The sequence below is a fragment of the Lissotriton vulgaris genome, chromosome 7 (assembly GCF_964263255.1).
Source record: "Lissotriton vulgaris chromosome 7, aLisVul1.2, whole genome shotgun sequence".
NCBI lineage: Eukaryota > Metazoa > Chordata > Amphibia > Caudata > Salamandridae > Lissotriton > Lissotriton vulgaris.
In genome coordinates this window covers 277,738,046-277,760,795 of record NC_141695.1, presented here as the reverse complement: position 1 = coordinate 277,760,795, position 22,750 = coordinate 277,738,046, and the positions used below count along the sequence as shown (strand labels likewise).

General features: G+C 46.0%; 1 protein-coding gene across 4 annotated transcripts in view; it reads left to right on the top strand.

Moving 5' to 3' along the window:
- Positions 1 to 2,492: 2,492 nt before the first annotated feature.
- The window catches only part of LOC147701388 (uncharacterized), a 77,507-nt gene continuing 57,249 nt past the window's right edge, over positions 2,493 to 22,750 (top strand). The window contains exon 1 of one of the 4 annotated variants that reach the window (XM_086928644.1): positions 2,493 to 2,573. The gene's annotated coding sequence lies outside the window, so the exon portion shown is untranslated. Of the gene's footprint in view, positions 2,574 to 2,733; positions 3,038 to 22,750 lie in introns of those variants that run through there. The other 3 variants (XM_086928642.1, XM_086928643.1, XM_086928641.1) reach the window with 3 other exon arrangements.

Here is a 22,750-nt window from a genome sequence, read left to right as displayed (position 1 = left end):
CTGTTCTCTTCCTTGCCTGGAGCTCTAAAACAAACAGACCTTCCCTCAAAACACCTGGGGCCAAAGCTGAGCGCAGCGGGGATTTCTTTCCTCTAGCACTCCTTCCTGCTGAGCGCGCTCGACGGGGCCTTAACGATGACGGTGCGGCCTCAAAGGCTGGCTCTGTAGAGCGGCTCACCACCGACCTACATGCCGCAACAGCACGACTCACCCCTTCAGCCGCCAAGCGCCTCGGACGCTTCACTTCCACAGCGCCTTCAATGACGGCTCCTGGGCGCAGTAAATCCGTGCGCCCGACCGCCACCAACGCTCGTATCGCCTCCCTGGCGATGTCGTCAGCTGACATTGCCTTTCCGCACCTCCGCTTACACTGCAAACAACGCTACAGCCGATAACTGTCAAACGCTGACAGGAATTCTCTCAGCTGACGCTCAAAAACACAACGCCACCGCTCCCTCACACCAGTCGAGTGGCGTCACCTTCCCGCTCCCACCCTGAGCACAACAACAGCCCCTCCCAATTCCCCCAACCAGCCAAACGCGCCGCTTGGGAAGTCCCATTGCGCGAAATAACCCAGGGGGACACCGGCTTGTGCCAAGTCCCCCCGGGACCCATTCTCCTTCTCAGCGGCCCCCTTGCTGCCGGGGCTGGCTGTTACCTTTGACCGATAGGAAATCCTAGTAGCAGCCTTCCTGCTCTGCCTGACCACCGCCCCGCCTCACTCCACAGCGTGTCTCTGGGTCTCTCCGCCCCCCCAAGGGTTGCTGCAGGGATCTGGCCCGAAACACGGAGCCGACCCCACTCCACCAACGCAACACGAGAGTCCACCTTCTCGAGGGACAAAAGACTCCCCCCCCCCCATCGATTACAGCCGATCCTAGCTGACACCCGGACAGTAACCGCGCGAGGCTGACCAAGACTGGCCGAGCAGACCGAGCCTCCCGAAGGTAAGCTACACTACGTTCTTCTTTCCCACCTTTTTTTGTTTTACTGCGCTACTTCAAATTACATTAATCACACAGATTATACTTGAAATGCTATATTGGTCCGGACCCTCATTTCCGCCGCCGCTCTGCTATTCTGCCCATGTGAGCCGGGAGCTCCCGACCGGCGTCCCTATCAGGCCGCCATGTTCTCCCTAGCTCGTGTCTTACATACATACCATATAAGCAAACTGAATCATCTCTGTCCATAATGGATTTGGTTGAAGCGCTGAAAGATCCGTCCCTTGAAAGGGAAATACATTGACTTAGTTAAGTTTCAATTGAATTCAGTGACAGATCCTAGATTTGTAAGAGTTCTATGGTTGGGAATGCCTCAGTTAGCTCCTGGCTGAATAGCAACACAACACCTCCATACATCATTACATGTAACATGACCCCTGTTTGCAAAGATGCCAACATTATAGAAGAGAAGAGTGTTTTTTGTTTGAATAATGTATTTTCCGAGTTGACTTTTATTGAAGAGGCAATTTCAGGTAAGAGGCAGCTAAAATTAATACATTTTTGTCTTCAAAACCCGAGAGTCTCCCACCTGAATCGCATCTTTGGCAGGTATGTCTACTGAGTACATTTTCCTCACGATGGACGTAGAAAGAGCGATCTTCCCTGAGCCCGAAAATGATATAATCTCTACCCTAAGAATCTAGGCATCCTGGCGTGGGGTGTTGGGAGGGTTTAGTCTATTCTAATATCATGCTCAGTTAAAAAAAAAAACATCCCGTCAAGACATAATAAAAGTAATAATTTTTTTATACATTATTTCTTCCGCTAGGTTGGCTGACGTCCAGGACTAGAAACTTTATAAAAAGAGAATTTGGAGCTAATAGGGAAATGTATTCACAGGGTGTCCAACTTGGCCAGATTTTCGTAGGAAAGGTAGAACTGTGGCCCCCAGTATATAAGGTTACACAAGGGGGGGGGCTGAGTCAGTGTCCCACGCCTGACATCGTGCCACTTGACACATACCCTTGGAAGCAACTTTTGTTAGAGCTTTTTCTGTGGCCCAGGTCATGTGACACATTCAGACGCAGCCAGACCAGGCTATTCAGGTAACTTCTGCATGCCAACATTTTAAAGCTAGGAGGAGGGAGATATTGTGAAGAAAAAACTGAGCATTTAATTTTCCTGATTGATATATATTAAAACAAGAGCAATTTTCGCGGGAGGCAGCTTAGGTAAAGCATTTTTGGGCTTACAGAATCGGATTCCTCACACCTAAATAGGGTCTGTTGGCATGTGTTATTGCACTTTTCTCTGGGACTTTTAAATCCATACAATGTTTAAAGCAAAACAAGTCACCGATTGCTGCATAATATTGTCTACAAAGCCAGGGCTTTATTAATGGTGCACGTGGAATATAGGGGGTGCTACGAAGCAGCTGTGCAGAATCAGGATTGTATTTTGTGGCATGTTCAGCCAATCCTGCAATGCCTTTCATTCTGCGGTGTGTGAGATTTGTATCATTGTAAGCATTCGGCCAGTAATTTAAGCATGCAAGGTAATGTGTAAAAAAAACCGAACTAAACGAAAGAGTCACGCAGGTGGCGGGGACACAAGTGGTTCTCCAAAAAGGTAACGGATTTTGAATGGACTGACATTTTAGTCATTTTAGCCGATTTAAACGTTTCCTGGGGTTTAGCTATCGCGATTGTTGGATTCGCTTCTACTCTACCAGAGTCTACCACTAGTCTACCACACACTTAAGAGTATAGTCAAAGGGCGCGGTCTCTTTTACATGTAATTGATGTCTAATGAGGTCATTGGTTGAGCAGCCAGGTGATTTGCATACACCCGGTTCAGGTCAGTGGAGAGCCTCGTGCTTCCTGCGCGGACAGTGAGTGGGTCAGGAGCGACATTGAAAGGTTGGTGACCAGGTGAAGTGCGCGGTTACTGCTTTTGGCGCTCTTTAGGCCGCTCATGGGTTCCTGAATATATATGTCCTGCCACGAGCGTATGTAAATCTGTCTTAATTCAAGATAAAGAGACGCGTCTTTCCTCTCCCTCTTTATTTTTGAAGTGTGCGTACTACAAGTAAGGTACGTGGATGTCCACTAGCTGAAGTACTGGAGGTATAAGAATATTTTTTCTTGGTTCCATTTTTGGTTTTTTTTTTTTATGGTGTTTGTTTATTTGAATTTACTTCTTGCTCGCTGGTAGCGTGTCCTGAATGCCTTTAGACAAAGTATGCGGCATACAAAAATCGCTAAATTAAAGATAAAAAAAAATACGCACGTGTAGTATTAGTAGCCCATAGGAAGAATCATTCTCGGACTTTCTTTTCGCTTTCTAGAGTAAGTATTCGGTCGAAAGACTGCAGGTGAAGAAGCCTGAACAAAACTAACTGATGTTTCTTTTGTGTTAAATATATTTTTTTCCAAAGAGTATCTTACTTGTGAAATTTTTTATTTTTGTATATCGCTTTTGTAATGTTAAAAACACAACTGTGAGTCCTCGTAGGTAACTTGTTTTGTTTCCCGGAAAAAAATGGAACTGGACGGATTTGCGTTAGATTTGACTGGAGCAACTATGGTTAATATTATTTGACCTTAATGCACCGAGTCTTCGCCAAGTGCTGTTGTTTCATTTATTAGTTTACAATACGTGATTTCTGTTTGCTACGTCGTGGGAAAGGCTAGCGCGTCTAATAAAGTTATTTGTTTAACTTGGGAAGCCACATTACTGAAGCTATTGGGACAAAAGTACATATGTACAGACTAGTTTTAAAGTATGCAGTTGCCCAGGGCCCTTCTTCCCGAGGATCTCGTGGATAGTAAACAATCTCGCTAGTAAGCTGCCTCTCTCATTTCATATCTTAGCCCATCTTTGCCTACTCCTGACTGTTTCTGCCTAGCGGCATACAGGAGTCCTGAAAAGCCATGTGTCGCCTGTTCTTGTGTGAAACGTTTAGCATCATGCGAGCTTCGATGAGCAGAAAATGGGTGATAAAATCCAAAGTTATGAACCGGGGCCCTAATAATTCTTAATACTGAACGTGTACCAAGAAACTCTTGTTTGAAACGAAGTTGCATAAACAACTTGCAGATGAAGGGCACTTTAGAAAGGGAAGAGTTCTCCAGTTAATGGCATGTTTAGCCAGACTACCTCATTAATGAAAGCTTAGTCTCAGCCTCAAAGGCAGAAGACTTATGGTTAGGACACCACTTTTCCATTTCTGGAGTTTGCATTTGCACATCATTATCAGGCGTGCTAGTCCAACAGGGTAAATTAAAATGAAACGAGTACATCTCCCAGAGTTTGTGTGTGTGTGTGTGGCCAACTTCAAAGGACAAGTCGGAGACTAGCTCAAGAGAGAATAAAACAAAGGTCAGAGGTGATGTATGAGACTGGAGAGAACGGATTGGACTAGGTAACTCATGCGTGTGAGAGAGTGTGGTGATTGAATCCAGAATCGAGTGCCTCTAGAAAAGTTTCAGAAAATGTTGCAAGAGAAGCTGACAGACCAGGAGGGAATGAATCGCAGATGCTGGTCACCATTCATAAGAAAGGTGGAGTCCTGAGTAGAGATGAGAAGCCAGAAAATTAACATGGATCCAAGTTCTAGCCTGGCTCTAAGAACCCGTGCATGATCTAGGTGCTAAAAATTGTTGACATGCCATAAACCTCATGTAACAATATGAAAAATCTCTTCAAAATTCTAAAAAGTGTATTTAAAACGCTGGATTTTTAGTACATCAAATTATATCGGAGTATTGAGAGGTAATTATTAAGTGATCATTGTCCTAACCTCGTATATGTGAATGTGCTCGCATATGTGATTGTTAGGCTTGGCTTTTTCAGCGGGCTCACCCCTAGGCTGTTTGCTTTTTGACCTCCTGTTTTTGACCTATATTTCATTGGCTTTAGGACTCTGGGCTTTTACCACTGCTAATCAGTGCTAAAGTGCATGTGCTGGCCATGTAAATTGTGTTTCTGGATTGGTGTTTCCATAACTTGCTTATTTGACTTTACTACAAAGTCCCTAGTACGGTGCACTGTGTGTGCTCGGAGCCTGTAAATCAAATTCTACTAGTGGGCCTGCAGCGCTGGTTGTGCCACCCAAACAAATAGTTTTTGAATGGTGTCTCAGAGCTGCCACTGTAGTGTTTGCATACAGTTTTAACTGCAATGTCGACCTAGCAAGGGCACCAAATAGCCAGTCTCTTCTCTTACATCTAAGTCATCCCTAAGGTAGCCCTCTGGGCGGGTGCAATGCATTTAAAGGATAGGACATGTAGTGGTGTGTTTTTGCATGTCCTGGTAGTGAAATCGGTATATTTCATTTTCACATTAAAAAGGCTATCTCTCCTAGGTTAACACGAGAGCTGCTCGGTATCACTTTACAAATGTAGGCTACCAGTGGGAGCTGATAGAACAAGCATTTGCAAATCAATAGGTCTCGCATTTGCGAGAGCTTTAGCTATTGTCATAATAAATGACAATGCCTTTAAGGTTTCTGTTTTAAAAACCAACAAATACCTAAAATGCATTATCATTTACAATGCCAATAGCTGAAACTCTTGCAAATGCTTGTTTTTCAAGGCGTGTGCCACTTCACACTGTAACGTTTTATTGTTCATCAAACATTAACGTTGAAGAGGCACACTGGGTGAAGTGTGAGGACAGTTAGGGGATTCATTGCAAGTCTCCGATCTCCTTTAATGTCACTACTTTAAGTCATGTGAAGCATGGTTAGTCGTCGGTTTCGTTTGGTGCATTTAGACTATTTTACTTTTAGTCTTAAGGATTTCGGTTCAAATAGTAGGTATCCTTCATTTGTCCTGTTGGTCAGAATTTCTTATCAAAATCCTCTGGGTATTGTTCAACTATTCCCTTAGATTGTTGTTTGGGACTCTGTAAACCACCTTGCTGGGCTCACAATCACTGATGCATGAACTTGTCATCTATAGTGCAAAACAAAAACTATACATTGCTTTAGTTTAGAATAGCCTCTGGTGGAGAAGGACTGGGAAAATATAGAACTGTCACTTGAATACATTTTAAATCATTGGCCTGTTCGGGAAATTGTGGTTAGGCGCAGCATTGGGGTAAGTTAAGCTAAATGGGAAACTTATTTGAATAGAGAGGCAAAACATGCTTTTGGTACAGATCAGATATCCAGGAAGAAAATCATTATAACACAGTGCACAAGGTAACATTCAAGGGGAGGCGAAAATGTATTCACATTGTTGCTGTGAAAGCACCCAGTTTACATACCCTTGCCAAGTCTCTTACCAATTCTGCGAAGAAGGGTCCTCGAATGACTCTGGAAAGTATTCCTTTCCACTCCCCTTTGCTTTTTTTCTCAAGCCTAGCTCATGTTCTGCTGCTTTGTATGTAAGTGATGTGTGTGCACGCGCCTGGAAGAGAGGAATTTTGTAATAGGCTGTTAAAAGGAGAAAGCGAAGAACCAGCGAGCAAAAAAAAGTGCATGTCTTGTATTGCCTACTCCGACGAAAACACTGAGACCAGACACTGATTGGAAGGGTGGGGAGGGCTAGAAGAGAGGGAGGGGAAGGAGGAAAGGGGTCAAAGACATTACAATGTAAGCAAGACTAGCGCGGAGCTCGTGAAATGGCACCACGCTTGAACGAACAGCTCCTATCTGCAGAGACCAGAGCCAGTCCAGATCCGGGCAAGGGAGAAGGAGGCACAGTGTATGAAGCAGTACTGACACAACTGTGACATTAGGAGGAAGTGGGAGGGAGGAATGCTGTATTGTAATGTAACCTGGTATGGCCCCAAAGCTGAACACAGGCAACAATAACAGAGCAGGAAACTAAGAAATAAATAGTCCCCCAAATAACCATAGCGTAGTGAGGCAGTACTTAGTCCCTGCTGCCTGGGAGGAACAGAAGAGAAAAAGGAGGGACAAAGAGGGAGAACTGACCACTAGCAAGCAAGGATTTTTAAAGCACACTAAAACGAACAAATCAAACATAAGGGGATAGCTTTCAGCCCACAAGAGAAGTTACAACAGGTCTCGAATGCTCCACCTAAAAATAGTTTAGTAGGCCTGAACTCGGAATTTAAAGATGATTTAATATTTTGTTTGAAAATGCCACTTGTAGAAAGTGGGCAATTTCTTGCTAAACAATCCTGTGTGCCTCTTACCTTTTGTGTATTTCTTGTCTGGGTTTAGACTGACGAGAGTAGGGGATGTGAATTCACGGTAGACAGACACAAGCAGGGGGCAGTTTTTTTGTTTTGTGTCCTGCCTTTCTGGGGTGACTCATAGCCAGGCTGAATAGATCGGGCTGCATTTATAGTAGTGGGAGGAGTTGTTGCTTGTACCTGAATGGACTTTGGCTCTCTCTCAATGTGTCCACCTGCCGTGGTGAACCTGGCCTGAGCTAGGTTGAACTGGTTTGTGTGCCAGAGAAACTTTGTACCAACATCAAAAGGAAATTGTGGTATACATATTGGAGTCCTGACCCTAGAGAATTAGATTACTGCTGGACTAAGGAACCTGCCAGGAAGTGCTGTAAGGGCTTCCAGGAGGAGTACTGCCTCTTTGATTTTGCTGATTTGTTGGATTGGCATGCAGTTGCTGCTTCTGCCTTGGGAAAGGGAAAGAGCTGGACTGTTATTTCTGCATACTAAGTTTCCCCAAGGGCTTGATGCAGAACTCCATTCCCCCCCCACCACCTCATTCACGAAGTCTCAGGAACAGCAAAGACTTAAACATCTTCTGGGTATCCGCTTTTGAAACTGGAGGTTTCAGCTTCCATAGAGGAGAATGGTAACCCGATGCCTTCAACAACACTGCTGCCGACTCCATGACCTAAAGGCATGGCAGAGGTCACAGTTGCACTACACACCGCAACCCTGGTCTTCCACCACCTTGCAAGGGCTTGTACTGTAACCTGGGTACCGCACTCCACACGGCACCACCTCACTTCACTCTGCCCCCCCGCCCCTGGTCTCACCAACACTGCTGCATGCTGACTGTTGGAATTGGGGGTCTCTAGTTAGCACAGGTAGGTACTTGTGACAAATAGGGACCCTCTCCTCTAGTCAGGATAAGGGGATTACACTCCTAAAATAACCCTTGCTCACCCCCTTGGTAGCTTGGCACAAGCAGCAAGGCTTTATTTCAGAGGCGTTGTAAGTTAAGCATTTGTTACCACATACAGTAACCCAGTGACAACACTACAAATGGACACCACACAAGGTTTTATATAAAAAAAGGATATTTTATATAGTTATCACAAGACCAATCCATGATAAAAAAGAATCCACAGTACTATTAGATTTCAAGAGTTCTTGTAAAAAGGCTTCTGTGCGAGTCGGTAGCCTGGTCCGGATACAACGTTGTTAAAAATAAGTCTAGCAGATCTAGCGGACCGCGTAGATACGGGCCCACTCAAATGTTGACAGACTCAGTCACAGTACCTTTTTACTTGGGGCAGCCGGCACGGATGTGCGAGCCGGTTTCGGTGATCGTCGTGGTGCAGAGAGGAAGCCTTGCAGGACGCATTGTCCCTCCATGCGGTGCAGGCAGCGGCCCGTTGATAGTCTGTGGCTACAAGGCAGATGAGGGGTCTGTTAATACCATAGCATTGGCAGGTGATGTCGAAGCGCCATCAGAGAAGGAAATTGAAGGATATATTAAGGGGTCGAGATACTCTGGTGCAATGGGTCCGGAAGATGTCCCTGTTGCCATAATAAAAAAGGGCTGCAGCGATTGGGCAAAAGTACTACAACCCTTATTCGTCCATTGTTACAATTTTGGGGACATCCCTTACTCCTGGAAGGGAAGCATAATAGTCCTGCTATATAAGAAGGGCCATAAAAACTCCCCGGCAAGTTTTAGGCAAATCTCCCTGTTAGATGCGATGGGAAAACTGTTTGTGAAAAGTATCCTGGTTCATCTACAAGAGTGGGTATTTGGAAATAATTTAATTCCCCTTGAACAATCAGGGTTCAGGAGAAATAGTGGCACTCTAGATAACATTTCTGCTCTGCAAACCTTAATTGATAAATATCCCGTTGGTCGGAAGTCACCATTGTATGCAGCATTTTATTGATTTCTCCACAGCGTTTGACAGTGTAGATCGGGGGACACTGTGGAGGAAATTGATCACTATGGGGATCCCAGGGAACCTGCTAGGAGTAATATTTGCTCCCCACTCTTCAACATGGACCCAAGTTTTGTTAGGGGGGACTAAAGGTCTCACAAAGAGAATTTCTACTAACAACGGTTTGAAGCAGGGGTGCTTATTGGCTCCTTTACTTTTCTCAATCCACATAAATGACCTACCGAGGCGGATTGGGGAAAGTAAAGGGGATCCTCCACAATTGGGTGACCTAAAAATAAGTTGTTTGCTGTATGCAGATGACGCTATACTAATGGATTAAACCCCAATTGGACTGCAGAGACGACTGACAGAATTATTTAGGTACACTAAGGAATACTTTTTAAAAATAAATGTCTCAAATAGTAAAGTGATGATTTTTAGTTATAATGGCTGTAAGGTTAGAGCAAAGCTAAAATGTTTTTTAGGAGATGAAATAATGGAAATAGTAAAATTTTACCCTTATCTAGGAAAATTCTTCACTAATAGGTGTTCTGCTAACAGACATATGGACCACTACAAAAGTAAAGCTATTTCACAAGCCTCTGCAATTAATCGCTTGTACTTGCAATGTGGTAAAAGACATTTTTTGCATACTATTGCAGTGTATAAAATAACTATTTCCCCCCCCCCCACCTTGATATATGCAAATGAAACGATAGATGAATGCGATTGGGTAAAGTTCGAAAAAGTGGAAGGTAAAATTTGGCCACAATTATGTAATATGAGCCATGCTGCGTCAATCGCCGCTCTTAGGCTTGAATTTGGACTTCTTTCGACATATGTTTTAACAATGGCAGCTTGCTTAAGGTGGGGAAATGCATTGATAAATTGTCAGGAGAATCTCTTAAGGTTGGCACTGCATAAGGACATTTTCACTAATTTGTTTTCAAAGTGTAATTTTTAGAAATTATTTAAAGTCTTTAAGCAGTTTTTGTTTAGACTCTGAAGGGGCAGCAGGTTTGGACAAAATTGCATTAAAGCATATAATTAAAAGAATATCGCCTCGCCCTTGTATTACTTTATCGCCCCCCTCAGTCGATGCCCTTGTTCCCCCTCTCTCTGAGTGAACAGGTAGCTGGCCTACTCACTCATCACTCTAGAATCACTGTATTTGGTGATTTGAACTACTGGTTTGACAATGACCAAGCTGGCCCTCATGCTACTGAACTATTCGAAACTCTGACTAGTCTTAATCTGACTCAACACATTACTTTACCCACCCATACTAAGGGTCATATTCTTGACCATATCTGGTCTCATAACCTCGTCCTGTCTTGTCCAATTATTTCCCCTTGTCTCTGGTCGGACTACCACTTGATAGAGGTCACTATCACAATTAAAGGGAGGATCAAGTCCCCTACCCTTCCTGGTGGACTGTGCCGCAAATGGAATTCCTATGACTCCCAGGGGTTCCTTGACTTTGCGGCCAACACCTACCCCACTATCGACCCTGAATCGGGCATCGACTCCATGGAGGGCAGGATAGCCACCTGGCTGCAATCAGCTAGCGACAGGTTTGCCCCGCTTATTAAATTTGCAAATACCAGACATGGCAATTCCCATCGATGGTTCTCCGAGGAACTCAAAGCACTAAAATTGAAGCTACACCAATTAGAACGCAATTGGAGGCGTGGTTACTCTAATGCGGACCACCTAGTGTTAGTGAGGGCCCGCAAAGATTACAAAAACGCAATCACCAAAGCAAAGGCCTCACATATCTCTGAAAGAATTGACTCAGCCCGCAACAAATCTAAAGAAGTCTTCAAAATTATGAATTACTTTTCATCAGATCACAGAGTGCTCCCAACTCAGGCCCCAACCCAAGAAACCTGTAATGTGCTCAACACCTTCTTATCCAGAAAATTGTAGATAATAAGAATGCTAGCTATCCCCCTTTCCCTGCCAGCCCACTAGACTCCCTCTCTCTCAATCCCTGCTCCCTCACCCAGTTTCCAGCCATTACCACATTTCTCTGTCAGAACTTACTACCCGCATCAAATCAGGATCTCCTAAGGACTGCAGTCCTCAGAGCGGTCTTCTCATCCTTACCTGATAGTATTCTTCCCCTCCTGAATGCCTCCCTGAGCACTGGTACGATTCCCAGCGCGTTCAGGGAGGCCATACTTGTCCCTCTTTTGGAAAAAAAACTGGAGCCGATCCCGCTAACCCTGCTAACTACCGGCCCATCTCCCTTCTGCCCTACATCTCTAAACTCCTGGAGGCTCATGTGACCACATGCCTGTCGGCATTTATAGAGAGCTCTGGCTTCTTGGAACCTAACGAAGCCGGGTTCAGGCCAGCTCACTCCACTGAAGCAGTCATCCTGAAAGTCCTTGATACTCTCCGGGTGAATGCTGACAGGGGGTTCCCACAGGCACTGGTCCTCCTGGATCTATCGGCCGCGTTCGACACAGTGGACCATGACATTCTTCTCCACCGTGTCGGACAGGCTGGCATCCAGGGCCCCGCCAGGGAATGGATTAAGTCCTTCCTCTCGGGCAGAGTGCAAACAGTCCACCTAGGCCCCTTCACAGCAACGCAGATGCCCACACCTTGTGGAGTACCGCAGGGATCCTCCCTTTCACCACTATTGTTTAATTTATACCTCCGGCCGCTAATCCACTCACTGAGAAACTGGAAATGCACTGTCCTCAATTATGCAGATGACATGCAGATCATCTTCCCCTTACAAACCCCTGATGCCGCATCTGTTTTTTCAGGCAGTGATGCTCCACATCCAACAATGGATGGTGTCTAACCAGCTCAAATTAAATCCGGAGAAAACGGAACTCATCTTGCCTGGTATCAGCGCGGCTCACTGGGGCCCACAGTTTTGGCCAAAAGAGCTAGGTACGCCCCCCACCCCGTCGAGCTCGGTAAAAAGCTTGGGCGTCACCATCGATACCAACCTCTCTATTAAAACCCATGTCGGAGCTACCATCTCGGCCTGCATGTTCCAGTTAAGAAAAATTCGGAAAATCTCTCACCTACTCTCGCATGATACATTGGTGCAAATTGTCATTTCCCTTGTTCTCTCCCGTCTTGACTTTTCCAACTCTCTTCACTGGGGCCTACCCAAGTCCCTGCTCCATCGCCTCCAGATGGTGCAGAACCAGGCAGCAAGGCTCATTTATAAAGTCCCAAAATGGCAGTCAGCAGACCCCTTCTGTCCAAATTGCACTGCCTGCCTATTGACCAAAGAGCCGCTTTTAAGATCGGCTGCCTAATTTACAAGGCCCGGCAGTGCAAGTGTCCGACCTTTCTGAATCTTTTATCAATTCGCACTGTCCAGCCCGTGATCTTCCTTCAGCCCATCTTCACCTTCTAACCAACCCGGTGGCTAAATTGAAGAAACTGGGTGGCCGCAGATTCAGCTATCTGGCACCCATACTGTGGAACTTCCTCCCCGTAGGAATCAAGACTTCTGACACCCTACTGAGTTTCAGGAAGAGCTTAAAAACCTGGCTCTTCTCGAACTCCAATTAGTCCTCTGCCATCACCCACTATCATCTCTTATCTCCGCGCCAGGAAACTTACGGTGTCAGGGCGCTTTATAAGTGTAGCTTAACATAACCTAACCAGCATGTTAGAAACGGGACCCTGGCCGGCCAAGACTCGCGTCGAGGTCAGTCGGGGATCACCATTTCTAAAGTCAGGGCAGGGGAGTCACACACCAAGGCAACCCCCACTCGCCCTCTAGGTAGCGTGGCGCGAGCAGTCTAGGCTAAACTTGGAGGCGGTATGAGTTAAGTATTTGCGCACGCACCCCAGCAACAACACCCAAGGCCCACCACAAAGAAAGACTCCACACAAGGATATATATCAAAAATAGCCTTTGTATTTATAGAAAACAAAACACATTAGATAACACACGCAAACTGTACAATGTGCCAGAGGCACGGGCAGAAGTTACAAGGGGAATTATGTACAGGACAGGGCCACATGGACCACTGTCAGGGGTAGGCACTTGTTAGAAAATAATACTGGTAGATATACACTTATGTCGTAAACATAGAATGAGTAGCACCAAAATTACAAATGCAACACACATCCAGTAATCACTGGAAAAGTAAGGACCTCCTACGCAACCCTAACACACTGTAGGAAATCACGCGGGTAACTAGGACCTAAGGAAGGAATACCAACACCTAAGCAATTCACTCTTAGCAAAGGGAAGGAAACCTAACATAAAATGAACCATCAACACTCTACTATGCAGGTCACATTTAGCATAATAGATAAACATAAACAATCCTCTCTGCAGGTCACATTTAGCAAAAAGGGGATAACCATAAGACTACCTAATCAGGTCACTTTTAGAAAAGGCACAGGTTAGAACACATGCGCAAGAATCACATCATCAAGTACATTACAATGCGCAGGGTGCACATAGCACAACACTCAAAAAGGGTCCCTCAGGCCAACTGGCCTCTAAAGGGGCGGAATGCCCTGAGTCTCAGTGTCAGGGGTCTGTGCAGGCAGCACAGAACACAAAGCCTAAACGTGGCAACTGTCCACTAAGTGCTGTACAGTTGTTAAACGCAGATGCACAACGTTGGAGCCAGGAGGGCTCAAGAACAAGGGGCAAGGAGCCTCTCAGGGGTTCACCAAGCAAAATGTGCCAATAGAGCTCAGCGCTCTAAATCAATGCAAATGGCCTCACAGAGCCTCGTGGCTCTCAACTTAAGAATTGCTGCCCATGTTGGACCCTCGCTGGGCTCAGAACACACAACTTGCCCCCAGGAGCCTATCGAGGCTCCACGCAGCAGTGCGCGCGAGGTCGCGCTACGGGGGGAGGGGCGGACACCGACAATGTGTCCCGACGCCCCTCTCCCTCTCCAGGCACTCACCGGGTCTCTTGGGCTGGAGGCGTCTCCTCGGCGGCCGGCGCGAGGCTCTCCTTCACTCAGGGAGCCTCGAGGACAGAGCCGGCTGCTCCTCTCGCCTCCCGCCTGACTTTGTCTCGCTCTCCCTCCGCCTGACTTCCGCCGGGGCTGCCAATGGCAGCGTGGCCCTGGGGGTCAGGAAGCGGGACTTCCGGGTCGTCGCGGGCAGCGCGGCGGCCCGTTTTAGGCAGGCAGGCTGGCTCCTAGTACCCGAGGAGTGGGCTCCCTCGAGGTACTTAGAAAATCAAAGTACGGGGCAATGCCGGGTGGGCACCGGCCTCCAAAATAAAGATAAAGCGAGGTGGGCACTGGCTAATGCCGAAACTCGGCGAAATGGGTCCCAATGCCGGGTGGGCACCGGCAATGCAAAATACAGCGCTCCCAAGCGCTTAGGGACTCCAGAAAGCGTGCCTAGCGCTAGAAATATCAGCAAAGCGCCGGGGCACAAGGAAAGCGCTCCTAGCGCTATAAATCAATGTCAGGGCGCCTCCAGGCGCAAGAACAGCTCCAGCAGGGTCTGGAGGCAGGCAGAGGGGCAAGGCAGGGCCAGAGCCAGCACACTGGGTCTCCAGGCAGGGAGACAGCCAAGTGGCGGTCCTCTTGGCCCCTGCAGCAGCAGCAGCCCCCTCTGGCAAGGTCCAAAGCAAACCCAAGAACAGGACAAATTGTATGGGGACACAGCCCCTTCTTATACAGACAAACCCTTTGTCTCAAGGGTGCAGGGTGGGGGAAAACCAGTCGCAGCTGGTTCTGAAGTACTCTGTTTACCCCAACCACCCTCTCTATTCACTGGCAGGGCTAGGGCCATCAGTCGCACTACAGGGGGTGGAGCCAGCATTGTCTGGGGAAAGTCCAAGCCCATCAGGGACCAAGTGCACTCCTCCCAAGCCATCAAGCATGCTGATCTCACACTCGCCACCGGGCAGACCCATCCAGCCTTCCTGGAGCCAGGCTCACCAGCCAGCTCCAGCCAATCACACTGCAGACATATTTTACAGCAATATGCCAAGTCCCAGAAATGGCATTTCTACACATGCAAGCAAATCAAAAGGAGACTAGCTAGAAAAAGGGTTAGTCTGACATTATTTTGTTATTGTCATAGCGACTCAGTGTTGTTGGCGGTGGCACCTGTTGGGTGTCTTTAGAAAGCCCTCACCCACCAACCTAGTTGGTGGCATGCTTCATCATCGGGCCCACCCAGTGACACCTAGCGTGTCCCGGGTGTGCTTCGACGCCTGATTACAGCGGAGCAGGTATGTCACTGTGTGTGCGGTGTGAGGTGTACAGAGAAGTGAGGTTAAAACGGCTTGGCAGATGGTCCCTGGGGTAGGAAGACTTTATTAAAAGGGCCTCCGTCAGCGGTTAAAAATAAGGCTGAGGGACGTTAGAGGCGAGTTACGACCTCCTCTCCCTCTTGATTCTCGCATTTCTACACATGCCACACTCACGCAACATACATCATTGCGAAGCATTCATTCCCACGAACACGCACATACCAAGCTCGAGCATGCACTCCCCACACATCAGGAACTACTAGGGATACAGACATTCCCCATGCATCCCTATGGGAGAGCAGGCCAGCCTCACTACATGCACGCACTTTACTCTGGGACACAGAGAAAAAGTGCGCACAGACCAGAAAATCATCCACGCATATCACAGATTAAAAGCAAAAAGCAAAAAGATTAGGGGTGAACCTGCCTTAAGGGCCAAGTCCAACACAGCATATATGCGATTTCACGGGAAAGAGACTTGAAAATATGCCGTGTGAATGGAAGGTTGGACTGTATCGTGGAGAGCTCTACAGTTAAAAATCCTCAGCCGTACGTTCTTTGGAACTTGAATCATGGAGTTCGCAGAGTGATGTTATTATTAAGATTGAACCAGCTGCCTTTAAGGATTGTAATAGGCGCTTGGCAGGGTATCCCCAAAAACGAAAGATACTGTGATTTATGCAATGGTGGCATACAAGATCTTAATCATGATTGTGTTCCCAGCGCTTCTTTCAATACGCCGCAAATACTTAAGGCGTGGATTTTTACAGTATAAAATTTCCACAACAGACCAAGCCCGTAACTTTCTCGTGTCCCCCCCCCCCCTTCTGAATTGATTAGTTTTAAAAGTTTTCGGTTTTTTAAAGAATTTTTGAATGTTTATTAGAAAAATTAGTGGGCAAGGGTGATCCTTAGATTTTTTGATAGTATTATGTGATTTTATGCACTAGCACTTTTTAGGTACTTTAAGCACTTTAATTAGTCACTAAATATGATATTCAATCTATTTTTAATTGTGGATTAGTGTTCCTGTGAAAGTTAAATTTTCTAAACGCATTTTCTTAGAAACATTGCTCCTGGGCAATTATTCGTGAGAGAAGCCCTAGAATAGGGTATTCAATGCACTAGCACTGTATGTAATGCATTAGCACTTTATTTAGCACTTTACAAAATATTTGCTGCTATTGCTATTCCATGTTCATCTTCCTAATTTTTTTTAAAACTATTTATGTAAATTGTTGTGTATATTGGATGATAGTTAAAAGATTTACCCACCTGAAATGATCGTTATTGGCGACAAGTGTACTCTATTAGAACATTGATGCCCATTGGAAGTGATTAACTTAATGAAGTAAAAAGATTTCCACCTCTTGAAGGATGCAATTAAGAAACTGAACTTGTAACTTTTTGTGTTTTGGACATTGACCTCCGTTCTCAATAGTGCAGAGTCAAAATGAAGAAAAGTGATTATGTATCCTTGGGTGTAATCTAGGAATATTGAATTTGTACCTTCTTGTATTTTAAATATTGTGATTTGTATGAAACGTTGTTTTACTGATATTTTATGTGGAATTCCTCGGAATTCCAAATCATAATAAAATTATTGAATTGGATCCAAGGCTTGCGTTGCAGGGCGAGATGGTGCTTTGATGTTGTGCTTGTAGCTTGCGGCGAACTAGCCAGATTTGGGGAGCTGGCGTCGATCAGTCCTGTCAGTGGTGCGAGTTGGGTGGTGCCCCGCTAAGTGTGCAAGGCGGTGCCCAACTCGGGGGCGGTCACAGGACTCTCAGCAGTTGACCGCGTCAGTCAGACCAGTTCGATTCAGTGTAGCGAGGTGTTGCACGGCGCAGTGTCTAACAGTCGCAGTGCAAGCTACGGCTCGGTGAAGGTGTCAGGAGGGAGTGGGTGAGTGCAGAGCTTGCATTGTTCGAGGCGGACGTTGCTTGATGCGGTGCCGACAGGACACCGAGTCGGTCACAGCTCCCTGCCTCTGTAGCCACTTGTTTCCAGCAGCAATTCACAAAGGCTGGTGAAGTCCACTGGTCCTGGGACTTCGGTCAGGGGGCAAGCTCTCTTCCAAGCCCTTGGAGATCTTTTCACAGGTTGAAAGAAAAGTCCACAAAGTTCTTTCTCCTCGCTTTGGCAGTCAGGCATCCACTGCAGGCCAATCCCAAAGCAGCACTTCAGCTTGGGAATAGTCTCTCCTCAGTTTCTTCAGGTTCCTTCTCCTCATCAGAGGTTTTGTCTTGTAAATCCAGAAGTGATCTAATTTCATGGGATCAGGGTCCCAATATTTATACCCCAAAATCCTTTGTTCTCTGAGGGGAGAGGGGCCTGTGCCTAATCCAAACCAGTTCTGAAGCCGTCTGTTTACCAGACTTCTCCTTTCCTTTCACAGCGCAGGGCAGACACATCGGACGCACCATAGGGGGTGGAGCCGGCATTGTAGAAGGAAGGCCTAGACCTCTGGGACAAGTGTGACTGCTCATGCCAAGCGATCAAAGGGGGTCAGGTGGGGTAATTTTAAACCTGTAATCCACGTATCCTGAATAGATTGATGGATTCCTCCAGGCTTAGGTGCATACCCTAGCCAGATGGACAACCCATTTCTAACAGTGATGACAAAGAAAGACAAGCATTTGCAATGCCATAGGTCTTGCATTACTTAAAGCTTGAGCTATTGGCAATGCATTATTATTTGCAACTCCAATAAGTCAAACTTTCAGTAATGAGAGACCTATTACATTGCAAATGCTTGTTTATCACTGCAAGCATGTGGGATCACACAATTCAAAATAAATGCATATGTAAAGTTAAAGGCAAGCTACAGTAGGTACCACACAATAAAGCATTATTTAATATTTGAGTTGAATATTAATACTTGGTAGGGAAATTCAATACCATTCTTGTGGGCAACTGCAAAAGAGAGTTAAATGATGTGTTAAAACATACAAGTGGTGTCCACCTGGATTCAAGGGGCAACCTTTTAAAACAGCGCCATGAGATTGCAGTTAAAGCCACGACTCTTGCAGTATCTTTAACCAAGCTTTCGAAAAACCTCTCAGGTCCAACCCTTTCGCCCCTCCTGGAAGTCCTGAGAGCGAAAATCGGCCCCACCCTATCATACGGGATAGAGTCATTCAAGGGTAAATTGAATACGGCCCTAAACCAACATACCACCAAAATCTATAAAAAGGTCCTCCAGTTGCCAACTTCTGCATCTGCTGCACAGATAAGACTGGAGATGGGGCTACCAAACTATGAGGTCTTCAATATTGGTGTATACCTAAACTTGTGTTACAAGCTGAGGCAGGCTAACCCAGGCTCACTAGAATCTCTAGTCTGGCTGGAAATCTCCCAGAAAAATCCAGGTGGAACGTTTGGTCACCTTTTTAAGGACTACATTCAACAAATGTCAGCAGGTGACCTATGGGCTCTTAACCCCAGTCAGACAGCGTTTAAAATCGCCATAAAAAAATGTGTAAGAATGAGATCACTCATCACAGACAAAGCACTCTTCTCAAAACGCAGCCATTCTTGGGCCCTTGTAAATTCTTACAGTCGGCTTCTCCCCGCCGCTTACTTTTCCTGCACATATCCACTGTATCTAAAACGCACCCTTATAGCCATTAAAATGGGTGATTGGCGTTTTCTGCAAGATTTACCTCCTTGGAGACGGACAGTGGAAGATCTAACCTGCAGAGGGTGCGGTAAAACAGCCGAAACATTGCTACACGTGGTTTGCCTTTGCCCAGCCTTTAACCTCCAACGCAGGTGCAAACTAAAAGCCGAATGGAATAGGTTGGGTGCCCGAACCTGCAGGCAAGCCATCATTGTGGCTCTGAACCCTGAAAACACTGACTTGAATATCAGACTTACAAAGTTCATCCAGCAAGCATATCGTAATTTTAACTTAAAGAGGTCCTGCTAAATCCTCCCTCTTATTTCCTTTTTCCTTTTTATTACTTAATGATCCTTACGATACATCCCAAATTTCTAGGTGGATGAAACGAAAAGAATATGAGTAGTACCCCTAGGAGAATTGGGTCGTTTTTTAGTTGTTTGATATCCAATTCAGTGAGAGTAAAGAAAATGGGTTGAAGTTCCCTGTATATTAGATTTTAACTTTTGTATTATTTTTTCGTCTGGTTTTTATCCTTTATAAAAAAAAAAAAAAAAAAGTTTTTTTATTGACCCAGGAGGCTGAGGATGCGGAAGACCCCTATTTTTATCATGCCTGGCTAATTGACTGTCTTGTTGTTTTTATTTTTAATAAGTTGTATACAACGTGAACTATGTAATCCTCTTTTAAAGATATCTGTGTTATATCTAAATAAAGAATTTCTACCCCCTACAAGTTGTGTATTTTGGCTATATATTGGTATAATCTGCTTAAAGTAGTTACTTGCCAGCAGGTAATATTTCTGAACCACTGACTGAGGCAGTGAAGTATAGCCAGAGTCACTGGAATTATGCGGCAGCAAAGGGACAATTTATGCACAGGGTTGACTAAATTAAGCTGCAAAATAAAGCGAATTGTGCAGCATGTGGTACATTCTGTTATAGTATTTATTATTTTCACATTTTTACACCTGTTAATAGTGTCTGGGCATAGGTTGCACATCATTAGTTTTGGTTTATATCCCAAATATAGTAATAAGCAACAGAAAGTTAACCAATGAGCCTATGCAACAGGCCTTCCACTGTGCAGCAACATATGTGACTGCCTTTTAGTAATTTTTCGACAGTTTAAGCTAAACTTTTTTCTGCTAAAATCTGCAGATTATACAGTAGATGGTAGATTATGTGGCAAATGTTTAATTATGCGATAAACTCTGCTACAGCACAAACACATAATTTCAGTGGCTCTGAGTAAAGCGGATTTACGGCACTGCAGAACAAACGCCAGTGCTATGCACACCGCCACTGAGTATTGTTGTTAAAGTGCTGGTGGAACCATAGGGTGGGGTATGGGTATTCTGAGGAATGGAGAGAGGGAGGATGGATTATGTTCTCAGTATCTATAAAACTGATGCCGCTCTGCATCATAGTGGAGTGATCTGCACAAGTACTATTAAGGTGGCTTACTCCGTTTAAATGGTGAAAAATTAGGATGACCGCAGTGCCTGTAGTTCGTTCTGATCTTCACGGGGCCACTATTACAGGTATGCTTGCAGCCCCTACTTCAATGTCTTCGACTTGAGCACAGTGGTTGGGGTTTTCCATTGGTGAGCTTTCTCCCAGACTGGAAGGAAGGTCAGCTCTCGGGGGGGGGGGGGGGCAGGAAGCCTGCTAAAGGCACCTGAAGCTTGCTCCAGATAATGGCAAGGGATGGCAGCTGGACACAGATTACATCAGGAATGCACCAAAGTCACATTACATATATAAATGAGGTATGTGGTCTATTGCGAGTCTCCCCACAAATAACTCCCACGACTCCCACTGGCAGCTGTACACTGCAGTCTTCATTCGGGACTCACTACTGAAGGTTTGACCCGCTGGTAGAAATCCAGCACCACACCTGACTGAGCACTGCAGAGGCCCGTGATTAGTGTCACGCTACATGTGGGCAATGCCGAAGGCAGGGAAGCTGGAAATTGAAAGGCAGCTGTATGCAAAGACTTTGTGCGCGTTGCTGCTCCTACCAGGCAATAAATAGCCAGCGTGCTGGAAAGTCGCCAATTAGAGAGAGAGACTACAGCTTGGAAAACAAATGGCACTGAAAGAAGTGCAAGCAAAGTGTAATAACACTGTAGTTAGGCGCTGCTGTATCGGGACTACAAGGAAGTTAGGAAATCACCAACAGAAAAGGATATACCAACACTAACACAACTAAGCCAATAGCAAGCAGAAAGACAAATAAGATTAGATTCATCCCAACATACAGATTATTTTAAGTATTGCTGAGACGGCGCATGCGCTGCCAAACACGAGACCTAAAAATTATTTAGTGTATACCGCTAGCTTTGCGGGTCTCCTAGAGATAGCAGCGCATCTCGGGTCAGGGTGTGATGGGGCGGGGGAGATCATGCTTTACATCACCAGCAAGTATGGAGGACTCGGAGCTCTCAGACTGTCTTATCTTGCTCTAAACCAGCGCTTCAATTTATCTTTGGCCAGCGGTGAAAAATCTCCCCACAGTGACGCTGTAACCCCTGTTTTTACCGCATCCGTGATTGAGGCCCTAATCTGCTTTTTGTTTCCCTGAACGGTTGTGGAGTGCACTGTCTGGGTCACATCAATCACTGGCATGCGCACGCTCCTGTCCATGCTGCAGGATTCCGCTGGAGATCTCTGAGGCCGGGTGATAAGTAACAGGGCAGCAGAGCTATCCTGCGGCTTGATGCACAGAAGTGCCTGCTGCTGTTTTGGGTCCTCGGTGGAACTGCGTGTTGCAAGGAGCTGGAAGTGCGACTCAAACAGAAGAAGCGCGTCGCTGTCTCTGTGCCTGCCGTCGCAACTTCGAAGGAGGGTGTCACCGCTGGGACTGTCTCACTGCACCGCATCAGAGAAGCGTGCTGCAACGAAGAGGAAGCGTGTCACCGTCGCTGCTGCTGCAGTCGCAACTCCGAAGAAGGGTGTCGCCGCTGTAGTTGTCACATTGCACCGCATCAGGAGAAGAATCTCGCAACGAGGTCGGAGCTTGTCGCTGTACCTGCCTTCGCAACTCCGAAGGAGGGTGTCACTGCTGGAACTGTCGCATTGCACCTCGCATCCCCGAGAAGCGCAACAATGTCAGAGCTGCTGCCCTCGAATCTGGGATGTTGCCGCTGTAGTTGTCGCACTGAGCGGAAGCTTCACACATAGTGGGAGAAGAGCGTCGCCGCTGGAGCTGTTGTTGCATTGTAAGGGTGTCGCCTCTGCAGTTCACGCATCGAACTAAAGACATCTCGCATCTCTCATCCCGAGAAGAGTGCCGCATGTGGAAGATTTTATGTCTTTATTTCTTTGTATCTGAACTTTGCTGCATTTCACATCACTGCGACATTGCTTGTCATGGAAGCGCAACACAACTTAAGGAACATTGACGCAGAGTGTAGCATCCAAGAACTGAACTGAGCTTAAATCTACCATCTTAAAGTAATCCTAGTGTGCATTTTCATCATTTATCGTCTTGTGGTAACTATATAAAGTCCTACTTATTTTTTGTATAAAACCTTGTGTGGTGTCCATCTGTAGTGTTGTTACTGGGGTACTGTATGTGGTAACAACTGTTTAACTTACAATGCCTCTGAAATTAGCCTTGACTGCTCGTGCCACGCTTCCAAGGTGGTGAGCAGGGGGTATTTTGGGAGTGTAATCCCCTTACCCTGACTGGAGGAGAGGGTCCCTATTTGTCACAAGTACCTACCTGTTCCAACTAGACGCCCCCAAATCTAACAATTACATTTCCCGTTCTAACTATTGAAGGACCCCACCCATTTTCATCATTCTTCTTTGAGCTTCTTTAGAGAGTGATCTCTGAGCTTTGAAGAACCTATTGCCTTTCCTTTTTTTATTTTTTGAGAAAA